Consider the following 14,454-nt stretch of genomic DNA (forward strand, 5'->3'; position numbering starts at 1 on the left):
GTCCTTCCAGATGGAGGAGCAACTAGATTAGTCACCACTGAATGTTCAGCACCAGTGTCGATCATGAACGCACTCCTTTTCCCCCCTATTGATACATCGACCATAGGCTCCGCTCGACCAAGGGGGATGGAGCCCGGTCGGTATCAATAGTCCTCCATGACAGTGTCAGCCAATCCTACAAAGTCCCTACCTTCTCTATCGCGGGACCTTTGCGCTGCTGGAATATACCTGTCTTCCCTAACACTTCCTCTGTTCCCATTACTCCCTCTATAACCATTACTCCCTCCGGGGCCTCCTCTACCTCTCGCTCTACCTCTAAAGTTTCCGTAGCCTGCCCTGGGTTGGTCTCTCTCGTACTGCTCTCTTTGCGGACATTCGTTCCTCCAATGCCCTTCTTCCTTGCAATACGCGCATTGATCCCTACTCAAAGGCTCCCTACTCCATCTATTATTGCCTCTATCTGGGCCCCGTTTATCTACGCCTGCGATCGCTACCGCTAGCATATCAGCCTTTTTACGCATCTTGCGCTCTTCCTCTTTCTTACTTTCTGTATCCCTGTTCATATAGACCTTATTTGCTACCTCCATTAGTTGGGTGATGGACATACCTGCAAACCCTTCTAACTTTTGTAGCTTGCGCTTAATATCTCCGTATGCTTGGCTGACAAAGGCGGAGTTAACCATTCGGGAATTGTCTGCGTCTTCCGGATTAAAGGGGGTATACAAGCGGTATGCCTCCAATAATCGGTCATAAAAGACACTGGGCGCTTCATCGCTTTTCTGGATCACCTCAACTGTCTTCGACATGTTAATGGCTTTCTTTCCTCCGGCTTTCATGCCAGCAATTATAGCGTCTCTATAGGCTCTGAGTTGAACCATATCAGCACCATTTACGTTCCAATCGGGATCGGTGTTGGGATAGTGTGTCGCGGCCCATGCTGCTGGATTGGCTTGGTTCAAAGCACGGGCTCTATCCTCTAATGCTTTAATGGCTGCTTGATTTATTCTTGTCCTTTCCTCATTGTTAAATAAAGTCATTAGTAACTGCTGGCAATCAGCCCATGTCGGATTATGCGTCTGTACTATTGAGGTGAACAGATCAGTCATAGCTTGTGGTTTCTCAGTATACGAGGAATTATGGGTCTTCCAGTTTAAAAGATCGGTTGTGGTAAATGGGACATATACGAAGACTGGGTCAGCGTGTGCCATTTGACCTGCGGCATCGATATAAGCTGACCCGGGATTCAGACGAAGAGGCATCTGATAGTGCTTTAATTGTTGGGCACCAGTCAACTGTCGGGTTTGGATGGGGCTACGTAGAGAGGCGTCAGTCATGGGTTCCGGTCGGGGAGAGATAGGGTATGGGGATGTGGGAGGTCGGTTTTGGGAAAAGGTCGTAAATAAAACACTTCGAGCCGAGCTAGATGAAGCTTGACCGGAAGTCTGAAGTGGCGCCAAATCAGGATATTCGTTTCTAATGGGGGTGGATTCTGGTTCCGGAAGGGGAGATTTAGTACGAGGGGGGGTGGATCCTGTACTGGAGGAGGAAGCGGAAGTGGATGAGGGTAATGAGGGGAGGGGTGCAGGACTTCCTGCGTTTGCGTCACTTCTTCTTAACGGAAAGTAAGGGGGCGGCAAAGGGATCTCGGACTCAGGGGGCGTGTCCAAAATGGGCCTAACACCAGTCCTAGTGGACGAGCAAGTCCTAGCTACCATGAGGCGACACTGCTCCTCGTGGCATGTCTGGAGCCATTTTGGCGAGTCATTTACGGCCTGTCTCCAACAGTCAATATAAGGAAACTGGCCGTAAAGTTCAGGCCTACCCGATACAGCCACGTGTAAGCGCTGTACCAGAGTTGGATCCAAACTGCCACGTGGCGGCCATGCCGCAACCAAAGTAGGCCACTCCCTAGTACACAAAGTGACCAAACGTACAGGAGACATCTTTACCCCAAAATCACAAACTTTGAATCCCTTTTTAAAATTCTTAACCATACATCCTAAGGGATCCGGAATCGTTGACTGCGACGCACCCATACTTAACAATGGAACGTCGTCGACAACGAATACTATACATGCGTACTATTCAACAGTCACACCCGTTTCCTCTGGCAACAGCACCACGTGGTACGGTTACCAAGTGAAACGTACACAATAACAATAAACACTCAGGGAATTCCCGTACACACACAGCTGTTACACCAGTCACTATATAATCAATATTATGCCCTTTGGCGTAACTATACAGTCACCCACGCTATAATTCTCTATATACGAATTACCCGTCTATAACACACCCCAGTAACATCGTCTTTTACAAATAGCGGTTACAGTACGGTTAGCATAGGTCAAAGCACAAGTTAAGGTCACAATACAATTATTAGTGGTTATGGTGTTAAACATGCAATGGACGACAATGATTAGTACTTATTATATAATGTCAGTAAATATACAGGGTTATGGTACCGTGCACTATAATACAGCAACACACTATTAACACTCTCGCTAGACGGCTGAGCTCGCGCTATCTAACAAGATATACACTTTACTAAAACAATCGTTAACACATTTACAATTCCCAACTAAACTATTGGCCAGTACCTTGAATGGACTACCTAAAACTATATACACCCGTTTTGGTTAGCCACACTGCCCAATCACCACATATATAGCGAGCTAGAGAACCGAATTTACACAGGCGCCTCTTAGTCGCACTATCAAAAGTCTAGTGGGTTCCAAATTTACACGCCTTCCCACTTAGCCCAGATAGGATGAGAACTAGCGAACCGAATTTACACAGGCGCCGCTTAGTCTCCCGGTCCCTCCGACCTAGCGAACGTAATATACACCCTAGAACGCTAGTCTAGACAAGACACCGGTGTCCGGCTAGGGCTATTTACACCAGGACCCCGCCTGACTAACCAAATCAAACGGTCTGACTAAAGAGCGTTCGATCGAGCGGTGCGCCTTCGCTCCTTCCCTCCGACAGAGGGGGCAGATACACAGATTCAAAACCCCTTTGGGCCTACCGCACAATCGGTATACCCCTAGTGGGTCCTGCCGTCTAAAACAGCAGTTGTCTTACCTCCTCGTTCCTGAACCTGAGTTCACACTCATCGACGGGGACACCCCAGCACTTCTCACGTAGAGGCCGATGATCTCCTGGACAACAGACCAGTGGCGCCGAGACGAAGGGAGGTCCACGCAGAAGTTCAGGGGTGCAGCCGTAGAGAACGTGGGCAAAGATAGACCGTCTCACGCCTCTGCCTCTCAGCTACCGTTGAACGATGAGCTTCCCGGCCAATGCACCAAATGATACCGGAGAAACTGACGGAAGCCAAGCACAGAGAGATGGACACAGGTTTCTTCAGGAAGGAAGAGATTCTTTATTGGATCACCGATCGGGACTCAGAGGGACTAGCGTCACCAAAATACAGCAAAGTCTGAGTACTGAATACATAGAGTACATTCCTTATATAGCACTGTAGCTCCTCCCACAATTAACTACACCCACACATACCCTTAACCTATTTAATAAATAGAGTCTAAACTCATCCATCCGGTCTAACCACGTGGCTCATCTGATACAAAGGAGAGGGACGCGTAATTCCAGTTCTTACATTCCTGCACCTGGTCAGTACAGTGATAACAGTATCTTAGCTACGTGTAATTAACTGATACTACAAACACATATACATACATATGCCTTGTGGCAATCTTAGCCTGCTAAACTTGTATTTTACTGGAATTACATCACAGTATAGGTAGATTATCACAATAGAGCGTAACAATCAGAGTACACAGACAATTCCTCAAGGGTATATTCAGCAATCACATAGTGGTAACATACCAGAAAATGTCATGAAATACTGCACTTTTCATATTTATGGTAGCTAAAGTAATTCCAACAAGTCTAGCTGGCATATCTATATGTTTCCAGCTGGGGCGACATCTTGTCAGAGGGGAGATACCGGAAATTAGAAATAATAAACATTTATGTTCTTAAGCTGGCTATCTAAATATAATCATAAAAGCTGACAAGTAATGCTGATTACGGTTTAGGAAACAGGCTAAGTGACCATAGTAGTACCGACTATGCCAGGCTTGGAAACGTGGAGTGAGTTATTCCATATTCAGGCCAGCGATATAATGATATTTTTACTACTGAGCCTACAGCTGAAGACAGTCCCGCCCTGTCCTATACCTACAAGCATATTAATTAGTCATTTAATAAACCAAACAGCTTAACAAGATGAATACGTATGATCAGTGAACTTAGGTTGAGGAAGTCGGCATTTGGTAGGCAGACTGATAAACAGAAAGACCTTAAACTTCGCCAATTAAATTATACAGTTGTCTGATAGCAAACATCCTAAACCGTGACCATGCTAAACTACAAAACATATAAACATATGGGTAAAACAGCTATTTTAAGTGCTTCGTTTGGCTGGCTTACGAGAGTCTCGTAATATGGAGCTAGCAGCCGCTAAGTTCTGTATCCTGTGCTCAGGTAGATGCAGCTTGACGGCCCCTTATCAGCACTCAGCCGATTCCTGCGTTTAGTCTCTGCGCGACCCGTTCCGGTCATTCTGCGATGGGGGCTTGGCATTTGCCCCGAGGACAATGGTGGGATAGCTGCCGCTGTAAGGCCCCGTCCTCCCTTCGTTTCAGAGAGGCTTTCCGCAGGTGTCCGTCACTGGCTTGGGTCTGGGATCGCCATCTGTGGGGATGCCTTGCACTGATGGACGGTTCCCATTGCCGCTGTGTGGTGAGTGAGCTTGGTGGTCCCGCTGTGGTGCGTGCGAGACAGAGTTTCAGGGTTTTTCTTCCTTTCCCGCCACTTAGTTTCCCGGCTCTGTTTTTGGCTGGAGGTCGGCCCGGAGGCCCGTGTTGCGTTGCTGCACAGGCGCCGCCGTGTAATCGGCCGAATCCATGCCGTTGCTGCTTTTATGGCTAGGTAGAAGGACTGGCCCTTGTTGTGGAGCTTCGTCCATAGGTTGTGGTACAGCCAGGCAAAAAACTCCTGGGTGTGCCTGGGTGGCTGAAGGAGAGTGCCTCGTGGCGTCGGGCGCGTCTGTGCCGCCATCTTGATAGCGTTTCCATTATCACTGTGAAGTGCAGTTTTATTTGTTTGGTCAGACCGCTTTGTGGGAGTAACCTTCCCTAGCGAGGACCGGGATATCCCCCGCCGGTCCAGAGGGGGGGTAGCAGGGCTGTAGTCCGCGCTTGTGTGTCGGGAATCGCGCCAGGGGATCGGCCGCCTCCCTCAGGCTTCAGTCTCCGCTCACATGTAGGCCGCGTGGCCGGTCCGTGCGCCCATTGTTTGCCGTGGTACATGACTGGTATCTGTATGCTCCCCGTGCAGTCCTGCTTCGTTTGTGGAGCTTTATTGACGCTATTGTGGGTATTTTTGGCAGTATTCGCTTTTGTTTATCCGCTGGTGCAGGAGCTCTTAGGGAACACGTCCGGCCATCTTGGCTGTCAGGCCCCGCCCCTTCTGCCACTTTTTTAAACTTTTTGCTCTTTTTTTTCCTGATGATTTTAACATTGATAACATTAAAGGGGCACTATAGTCACCAAAACACTTTAGCTTAAAGGATCACCACAGGGACAGGAACAGAAACATGTATTCCTGACCCTATAGTGAAAACCCACCATTTTGGTGGCTTGCCCCCTCAGAAGGGGTTAAAACCTTACCTTGATTTCAGCTCTCCGTGGGTCCACTGACGCTGATCACGCCCCCTTGGTGACATCATCAAAATTTACGATTTTTAGTCAATCCAATGCTTTCCCATGGAGGAAAGCATTGGATTGGCTAAAATTGGCAAGGGGGTGGGGCCAAACGCCAATCTGCACCTCCTCGTAGAGATGCATTGAATCAATGCTTCTCTATGAGGAAAATTCAGCGTCCCCATGCAGAGCGTGGGGACGCTGAACGGCAGGGCTGCTTACTGTGCAAGAAGCCCCTCCAGTGGCCATCTGAGGAGTTGCCACTTGATGGTGTCCCTAGGGGCAATGTAAACACTGCCTTTTCTCTGAAAAGGCAGTGTTTACATGAAAATGTCTGAAGGGAGCTATTATACTCACAAGAACAACTACATTAAGCTGTAGTTGTTCTGGTGACTATAGTGTCCCTTTAATGAAGCAGATTTGGCGTATAGATCATGTCCCTGCAGTCTCACTGCTCAATTCTTTGCCATTTAGGAGTTAAGTCACTTTGTTTATAAACCCTAGTCCCACCTCCCTGCATGTGACTTGCACAGCCTTCATTAACACTTCCTATATAGAGTCATCTAAAGTTTATCATCGCTTTATTGCAAGTTCTGATTGATTTAGATTTTCTTATCCCTTTCTATGGTAATAGCTTGCTAGACCATGCAAGAGCCTCCTGTATGTGATTAAAGTTCAATAGACATGTACAATTCGTTTCGGTCCGAATTTACATTCGGACGAATTTCGGCAATTTGGACATTCGCATGCTTCCGAATGTCCGAATTGCCCAAGTGCCGTACCGAACCATCCAAGTCCCGAATTGCTGAAGTGCCAAATTTCGGAATTGCCTAGCCAAACCGCTGAAGTGCCGAATTTCGGAAGTGCCGAAGTGCTTTGGATTTCTGAAAAGTGGCAAAACAGGAGAGGGAGGGAAAATTAAGGGAATGATGACAGGAATCAAACCCTAATCCTACCACTACCCCTAACCCCAAGCCTACCCTAACCCCAACCCTACCCCATAACCCTACCCCTAACCTAACCCCAAGCCTAGTAGGGTTAGGGGTTAGTTTAGGGTTAGGGTTAGGGATTTACCGAAGTGTAGAATTCACGATTTCTTTTTTTTTTTTATTATAAAGATTCATATTTCACTTTTAATATTAATCAACAATAATCGCTGTGGCAAACAGGTACTGGGGGCTTCATTCAATTTTACACAGAGTGTTAGCACCCAAGGCTGACCTTGTTGTGGAAAATATGCAATTGTTCTACATTCCTTACAAATATAAGCAGGATCCCTGGCTATTTCAATGGATATTGTTGTCTCTATATTGTTGTTAGGAGGAGCCCAGTTCCTTATAAATAGCCACAGTGTATACCAGCAAAGTATCAGTAACAGGGCTATGATGCTGAGACGAGAATATGTACTTTGCTTCCAGCAGGGAAACCTACATACCTGGGAGAGAATCCTGACAGTGTGATAGTGAGATAGATATATTGATCGATTGATAGATATCGTAGATAGACGGACGGACGGAATGTCAGCCGTACAGCGGACAGACAGATAGACAGACAGACAGACAGACAGATAGACGGATGAAAAAAAAAGTCAGCTGGACAGGCAGACAGACGGATGGACGGGCGGTCAGACAGACAGAAAGATATTAAAGAAATGCTCTTATACAGCATGTTAATATCATACATAAAGACAGGCTACAGAGTCCCATTTGAGTCACATAATAAAAAGTAATTCAATAAGATTTTACCAATTCCATTCAATGCAGGAGGCTGCACGCAGCTATATAAACAGCACAGAGTAAAGAGAATAATAAACATGATCACTTAATTAAATAAACTACCACTTGCATGGACATCGCGATACAGTGTATTTTATTTTCGTGTACAGTTGTGTGCAATGTACTGTATTGGCCCTGTACACGTATTGTAGTAATAATATATATATATATATAAATATCTATATTTACATGATGCTGTGTAATACTGAGTTTAGTAAAAGATCTAACAATGTCAGAGAGAGAAGGGTGGGGGAAGGGTGCCACTCTTATACAGAGTAGAGTGGGGGAGGTGCTAATGCTCTCAAAAAGAGTAAGGTGGGGGAAGGGAAAATACTAATACAAAGTGGAGTGGGGGAAGTGCTAATGCTCTCAAAGGGAGGCGGAGATTAGGAGTAGCATGCTGGTATAGAGTAAGGGGAACAGAAAACTGAAATCAAGGCTGTTCAAACTTTTTCTAACCAAGTATCCCAAATATAATTTTTATTAATATAGCTCCAGACTATTTCACAGCACTGTACAATACGTAAACCGCACACATACAGGTAAAATCAGATTAGGCAAAAAAAAAAAAAAGGAATGAGAGGTTGTGATACTTCTGGTCAAAGGAGCTAACAGTCTAATGGGAGTGGGGTATAGTTACACAGTTGGAGTAATAACAATAGACGGTATTTACATAAATGTATAACATATAGTAGTACATGAGCGAAGGTGAAAAAGGTTAGGACTGGCCTAAGTCAGAATACCCACTTATGAACTCCAACTCCCATGATGCTTTGCCAGCCTTAAAGGATGCTACAGCAGTACTTTCTACGACAGTTCAGGTTCTGACTTTTGCTTCAGTAGTGCAGTAGACGCACACCGGATTATTTACTAAAATGGGTATTGTTGGTGAATTACAATACTTGGGCCTGAATAGCTGGGCTAATAGTCAAGTTGAATATTTCCATTCTGGCTATAACTAGTTATTTTGGTCTAAAATTGTCTAACTCCCAATTTCTCACATTCCTGAATATGGTAAATCGTTTTGTGTGCGTGAAACAGGGTGGACTGTAATTAGCTGTTAGAAGACCCTATAGAAAGGGTTGTTATTCATTTCTTAAAGGAACATTACCATCATGGCTTACCATTGTTAGAGTTGAAGCTGGGACCACCCGGTGGTGGTGGGGAAAGGGGGGTGTAACATCCCCATTTGGGAAACACATACACTGACACACACATAGATATACACATACTAACACAGATACACATACACTGACACACACATAGATATACACATACTAACACAGATACACATACACTGACACACACATAGATATACACATACTAACACAGATACACATACACTGACACACACATAGATATACACATACTAACACAGATACACATACACTGACACACACATAGATATACACATACTAACACAGATACACATACACTGACACACACATAGATATACACATACTAACACAGATACACATACACTGACACACACATAGATATACACATACTAACACAGATACACATACACTGACACACACATAGTATGTATGTGTATCTGTGTCAGTATGTGTATATATGTGTGTTAGTGTATGTGTATCTGTGTCAGTATGTGTATATCTGACACACACACACAAACACAAGCACAGATACACACACACACAGACGAACACAAACACAGATACACACATATACTGACACAGATACCCACACATAGACGAACACAAACACAGATACACACACATACTGACACAGATACACATACACAATGACATACACACAGATACACACACACACGAACACAAGCACAGATACACACACACAGACGAACACAAACACAGATACACACATATACTGACACAGATACCCACACACAGACGAACACAAACACAGATACACACACATATTGACACAGATACACACACACAGATGAACACAAACACAGATACACACACACACACGAACACAAACACAGATACACACATGTACTGACACAGATACACATACATACTGAGATACGCACACATACTGACACAGATACATATACACAATGACATACACACAGATACACACACACACATACACTGATACACACATAGATATACACACACATACACACAGATACACACATACTGACACATAAACATACACAATGACACACACACATACTGACACACACACAGATATACACAAACACATACTGACACACACAAACATACACGCTGACACACACAAATAGACACACTTATTGACACAGATACAAATACAGACTGACAGATACACACAATGATACAAACACAAGCCATTTTTCCCCATACTTTTTTACACCTGTTTCTATACCTTTTTGGTGCAGAAAGGTGGCTTCCCTGGTATCCAGTAGGCCCTGCTGGGTGAGAATGATGGGAGTCTGCTCCTTCCTTAGTATGCCTCCTCTCTCTCCCCCACTCCTCTCTGCATCAAGTCCTACCGTGACTGTTAACTATGAGGAAACGATCTGCTCTCACTTCCTCCCAGCACTATCTGACAGAGGTCCGGTCACATTGTTAACCCCTTAAGGACACATGACATGTGTGACATGTCATGATTCCCTTTTATTCCAGAAGTTTGGTCCTAAAGGGGTTAAAGGGCCGTGGCTGAGTCCCTCATCAGAGATGCCCATCGGGTGTCACTAAGTGTGAGGACCACCCAATGGGCTCGGACAGTGTGCGGATGCACCAGCGATAATTCCGCCGCTGTAATGCCGGTACAGAATTACCAACTGGGTGGGACAGGTGAACTGCGCTTCTATACAGGGAAAATCCTGGTCAAACCAAGATGTATGGTAACCCTAACTATAGTGTTGGGGATAGTGTTGGGGATACAAAAAACTTTTTATTGCATGTAAAGTGTAAATGTCTTATTTCCTATTCTTAAAATAAATAATTAAAATAAAATAATAATAATTACACAATTACATGAATGCCAAGACACGCAGTCACACACACACAAGCAGTCCCACAAAGTCACATGCACACAGTCACATATAGCCACACACACTCACATGTCACACACAAAGTCACATACATGACTGTGATCAGCCACAACATTAAAACCACTGACAGGTGAAGTGAATAACAATTATTATATTGTTACAATTGCACCTGTCAATAGATGGGATATATTATGTAGCAAGTGAACAGTCCGTTGTTAGATTTCATGAGTTGTAAGCAGTAAAAATGGGCAAGCAAAAATATCTGAGTGACTAGGTCAGAGCACCTCCAATATGACAAGTTTTGTGGGGTATTCCCGGTATGCAGTGGTCAGTACCTACCAAAAGTGGTGCAAGGAAGGACAACAGGTGGACCAGCGTAAGGGTTGTGGTCACCCAAAACAGTTGATGCACGTGAGGAGCGAAGGCCGATCACAAAGAAGAGCTACTGTAGCTCAAATTGCTGAAAAACTTAACGCTGGCCATATTAGAAACGAGTCAGGACACACGGTGCATCTCATTTTATTGTGTATAGGGCTGTGTAGACGTAGACCGGTCAGAGTGCCCATGACGACCCCTGGCCATAGCTGAAAATTCCTTCAGTGGGGACATGACAATCAGAACTGGATCATGAAGTGATAGAAGAAGAAGGTTGTCCTATTATAGCTCACAGGACAAGGCGCAACACAGATTGGCCATAAGGCGCATGCGGCCCGACCCCAGCACCCCCCAAACCACTCGTCCTAGGACCACCCATAGATGAGCCTGGGTGCACAAGCCCCTACAAAACATAAAATGGAGTTGACCCACCTGTGTGACGTTTGTACACAAGTAATGTGACTATCTTTAACCTGTTACTCACCGAAATATGTTGTATCATATGCAAAAACTCGCAAAAATAAAGAATTGAAAAAAAAAAGAAGAAGAAGAAGAAGGTTGTCTAGTGTGATTTCATTTGGATCAGGTGGATGGCCAGGTGCCATCATTTAATATGTGCATCATTTACCTGCGAAAGAGATGGCAGCAGGATGCACAATGGTAGGGGAGAGCTGGGTTGGGAGCAGGGGGACAACTGCCACCTATGCCGCTTAGAATTCTAGAATCTAGCTGGAAATATTCTGGCAGCCTTTCCGGCATATTTTGCGGCTCGCAGACAGCCTGCCACCTCTGTCGGAGGGGAAGGTAGCACGGTGCCTGTACACTATGTATGTACACAGTCTACATCAAGCATGTCAAACTCGAAGTCTGGCATGGGCCACATAAACAAGGTTTAAGTTTATGTGGGCCGAAAAAAAAAATACCTTACATTTTCATAGAAACTTAGGTTTATTTTAAAAAGTACAGTATATAAAAAAACAGCATCCCCCTCTACTAAACCACAGCACCCTCCTCTACCACCCTGTGCCAAATCTGATCCTCCCGCTGACACACACACATACTCACTGACAGACACACACACACACTGACAGACACACACACTGACAGACACACACACATACTCACTGACAGACACACACACACACACATACACACACACTGACAGACACACATACACACACACACTGACACACATACACACACACACTGACACACACACACACTGACACAACTCACTGACACACATACTCACTGACAGACACACACGCACTCACTGACAGACACACACATACAGACACACAGACAGACACATACTTTTCTTTATTGCTCCCTACCTTTTGGAGCCGATATGGGGCATCTCCCTGGGGTCCTTCTATCTGCTCCTCACTGCTCCCGCGAGCGGTTTAGTGAAAATCATTCAGAACTCCTCTTACTAAATGAATGCATGGTTAGTACCCTCATTGATAAGTGATGTCCAAGTGTCAAAAGTGTGCAGGATAATTGCTCCCCGTGCTGCAGAACAAAGGATCTGCTGCTAATGTGTTGGTGCCAGATATCACAGGACATGTTCAGAGGTCTTGTTGAGTCCATACCTTGAAGCATCAGAGCTGTTTTGGCAGCGCAAGGCGGGACCTTCACAATATTATGCAGGCGGTTTTAATGTTGAGGCTGATTAGTGTGTACAATCACATACACATACACACAGTCACCCAAAGTCAACTTGCACACAGCCGGGGGGCGGAGCCTAGCAGCGCAACGGAGCGGTCGCCATATTCAACAGCTCCGACCAGCGAAATTAAAATCGACTAAATATCAGCGGCATCCTACCTCTCACGAACTAACCAACGCCTGCATCGCCATCGGCACATAAACCTGAAGCGGCCGATGCCTTTTTTTCAGCCCCAAAGTAAGAAATACCGCAACCGCGGCACCAAGGCCTACCACGTGAGCAGCCAGCCTCTAGTTACCTTAGGCGGCCTCACACAGTGGAGCGACCCGGACACGGCAGCACTGCTGCTAGCCCAGCCTGAACCCCACACTGTTGCAGGGATGGGCAGGAGATCCAATAAAACGCCGGCGGGCTACAGCGGGACCCAGCGCGACATCAGCCAGATGCTGCAAACCCCGGCCTCAGTCATGGCGGCGAGCTCCCGGGAACACTCACCCCCGCAAGACCCCCCACCCACGGGATCAGGCGGTCGGGCCTCACGACAGAGCCCAACACGGTCTGAAGGCGAACAACAACTCACGCAAGAGGTACCAACTCCGGCATCTAAGCAAGACATTCAGGAGATGCTCACTAGCCTACAGCGCAACCTCAGGAGCATGTGGGAAGCGGACTTAGAGGTACTCACTACCGAGGTACAGGCCGTTAAGGTACGCACCCATGACAATGAAAAAGAAATATCTGACCTTAAAAAAGACCTAAAGGCTCTGAGAGACCAGGTCCAACATCTACAAGCGACCCAAACAGACACAAGCAAACAGATGAATATACTAGACGACAGGGGAAGACGGAAAAACATCAAAATACGGGGAGTACCAGAATCCATCCCCCTAGAAGAACTACCGCACTACGTGCGGCGACTGGCAGCCTCCCTCCTGACGGCGACACAAGCCAAACGCTTTACCTTTGATGGGGTATATAGAATAGCAAAACCACCACAAGCCCCAGCCGCAGCACCACGCGACATAATACTCCGCTGTCAAACAATGACTGACAAAATCACCCTGTTAGCGGCACTGAAGGGACAAACCCCTTACAAATTTGAAAGCAGCCACATATCATTCTTCCAAGATCTATGCAGAGCCACAATGCTGTGGAGAAAATCTATGCAGCCCCTGACGAAGATCCTACAGACAGCAGGCCTCACTTACAGATGGGCAACACCAAGGTCCCTGTGGATTACCAAGGAGGAGAACTCATTTAAAGCCACGGACCCAGCGGACATACCCGCCCTACTCACGGCACTGGGCCTCCCACCACAGAGCGCAGCCAACCAAGGGACCCACCGTGCACTCTCAGACACAGCGGCTTCCAATCTACCACCTGAGCCCAGAACTCCAAGAGCCCGAAGACCGGACTAGACTCCTGAACCGGGACAATACTTACCGTAAAAGATTTTCCTTGGTGTAATGTTTGGCAGGAAAGTTTTGCCCTCATCCCCTGCCGACAGCTGTGGACAACGTATAATTGTGTTTTTTAGTTTTGCTTTTATCTTTATCTTTATTTGGTTGTTTTTCTTCCCCCTCCTTAACACTAACGCTCTTTATAGTTAAATGTGCAGAAAAAGGTTAAGTCGACGCACTCCAGACGGTGCCTCACATAGACAGGCTAGACACCTAGAAGTAATAAGAAGGTCGGCCAGCACCATGACGCTTACACCCCCCCCCCTACTACCCTGGGGACAAAGGGTAGGTTACATGAGGGAGTACCACACATAATTCCACTAGACTGACACAAAGGGGCAGACCAACAACTTCAAACAGTCAACCCTGACTGTACCCCAGCAAGACACGGACCATCACGCCCCACACCACCCACCACTCTCACGCAGACGAAAGTAAGCACACACAATATCACTCCTAGAGACGGGTGGCTTCATAG

At 46.1% G+C, this 14,454-nt stretch overlaps 1 protein-coding gene across 2 annotated transcripts in view; it reads right to left on the bottom strand.

Moving 5' to 3' along the window:
* LAMTOR3 (late endosomal/lysosomal adaptor, MAPK and MTOR activator 3) overlaps positions 1 to 9,989 on the bottom strand; it is a 60,595-nt gene extending 50,606 nt beyond the window's left edge. For both annotated transcript variants that reach the window (XM_063425483.1, XM_063425484.1), the window contains exon 1: positions 9,842 to 9,989. The gene's annotated coding sequence lies outside the window, so the exon portion shown is untranslated. The remainder of the gene's footprint in view (positions 1 to 9,841) is intronic.
* Positions 9,990 to 14,454: the final 4,465 nt, after the last annotated feature.

This window comes from Pelobates fuscus, chromosome 6, assembly GCF_036172605.1.
Source record: "Pelobates fuscus isolate aPelFus1 chromosome 6, aPelFus1.pri, whole genome shotgun sequence".
In the NCBI taxonomy this organism is placed as follows: Eukaryota; Metazoa; Chordata; class Amphibia; order Anura; family Pelobatidae; genus Pelobates; species Pelobates fuscus.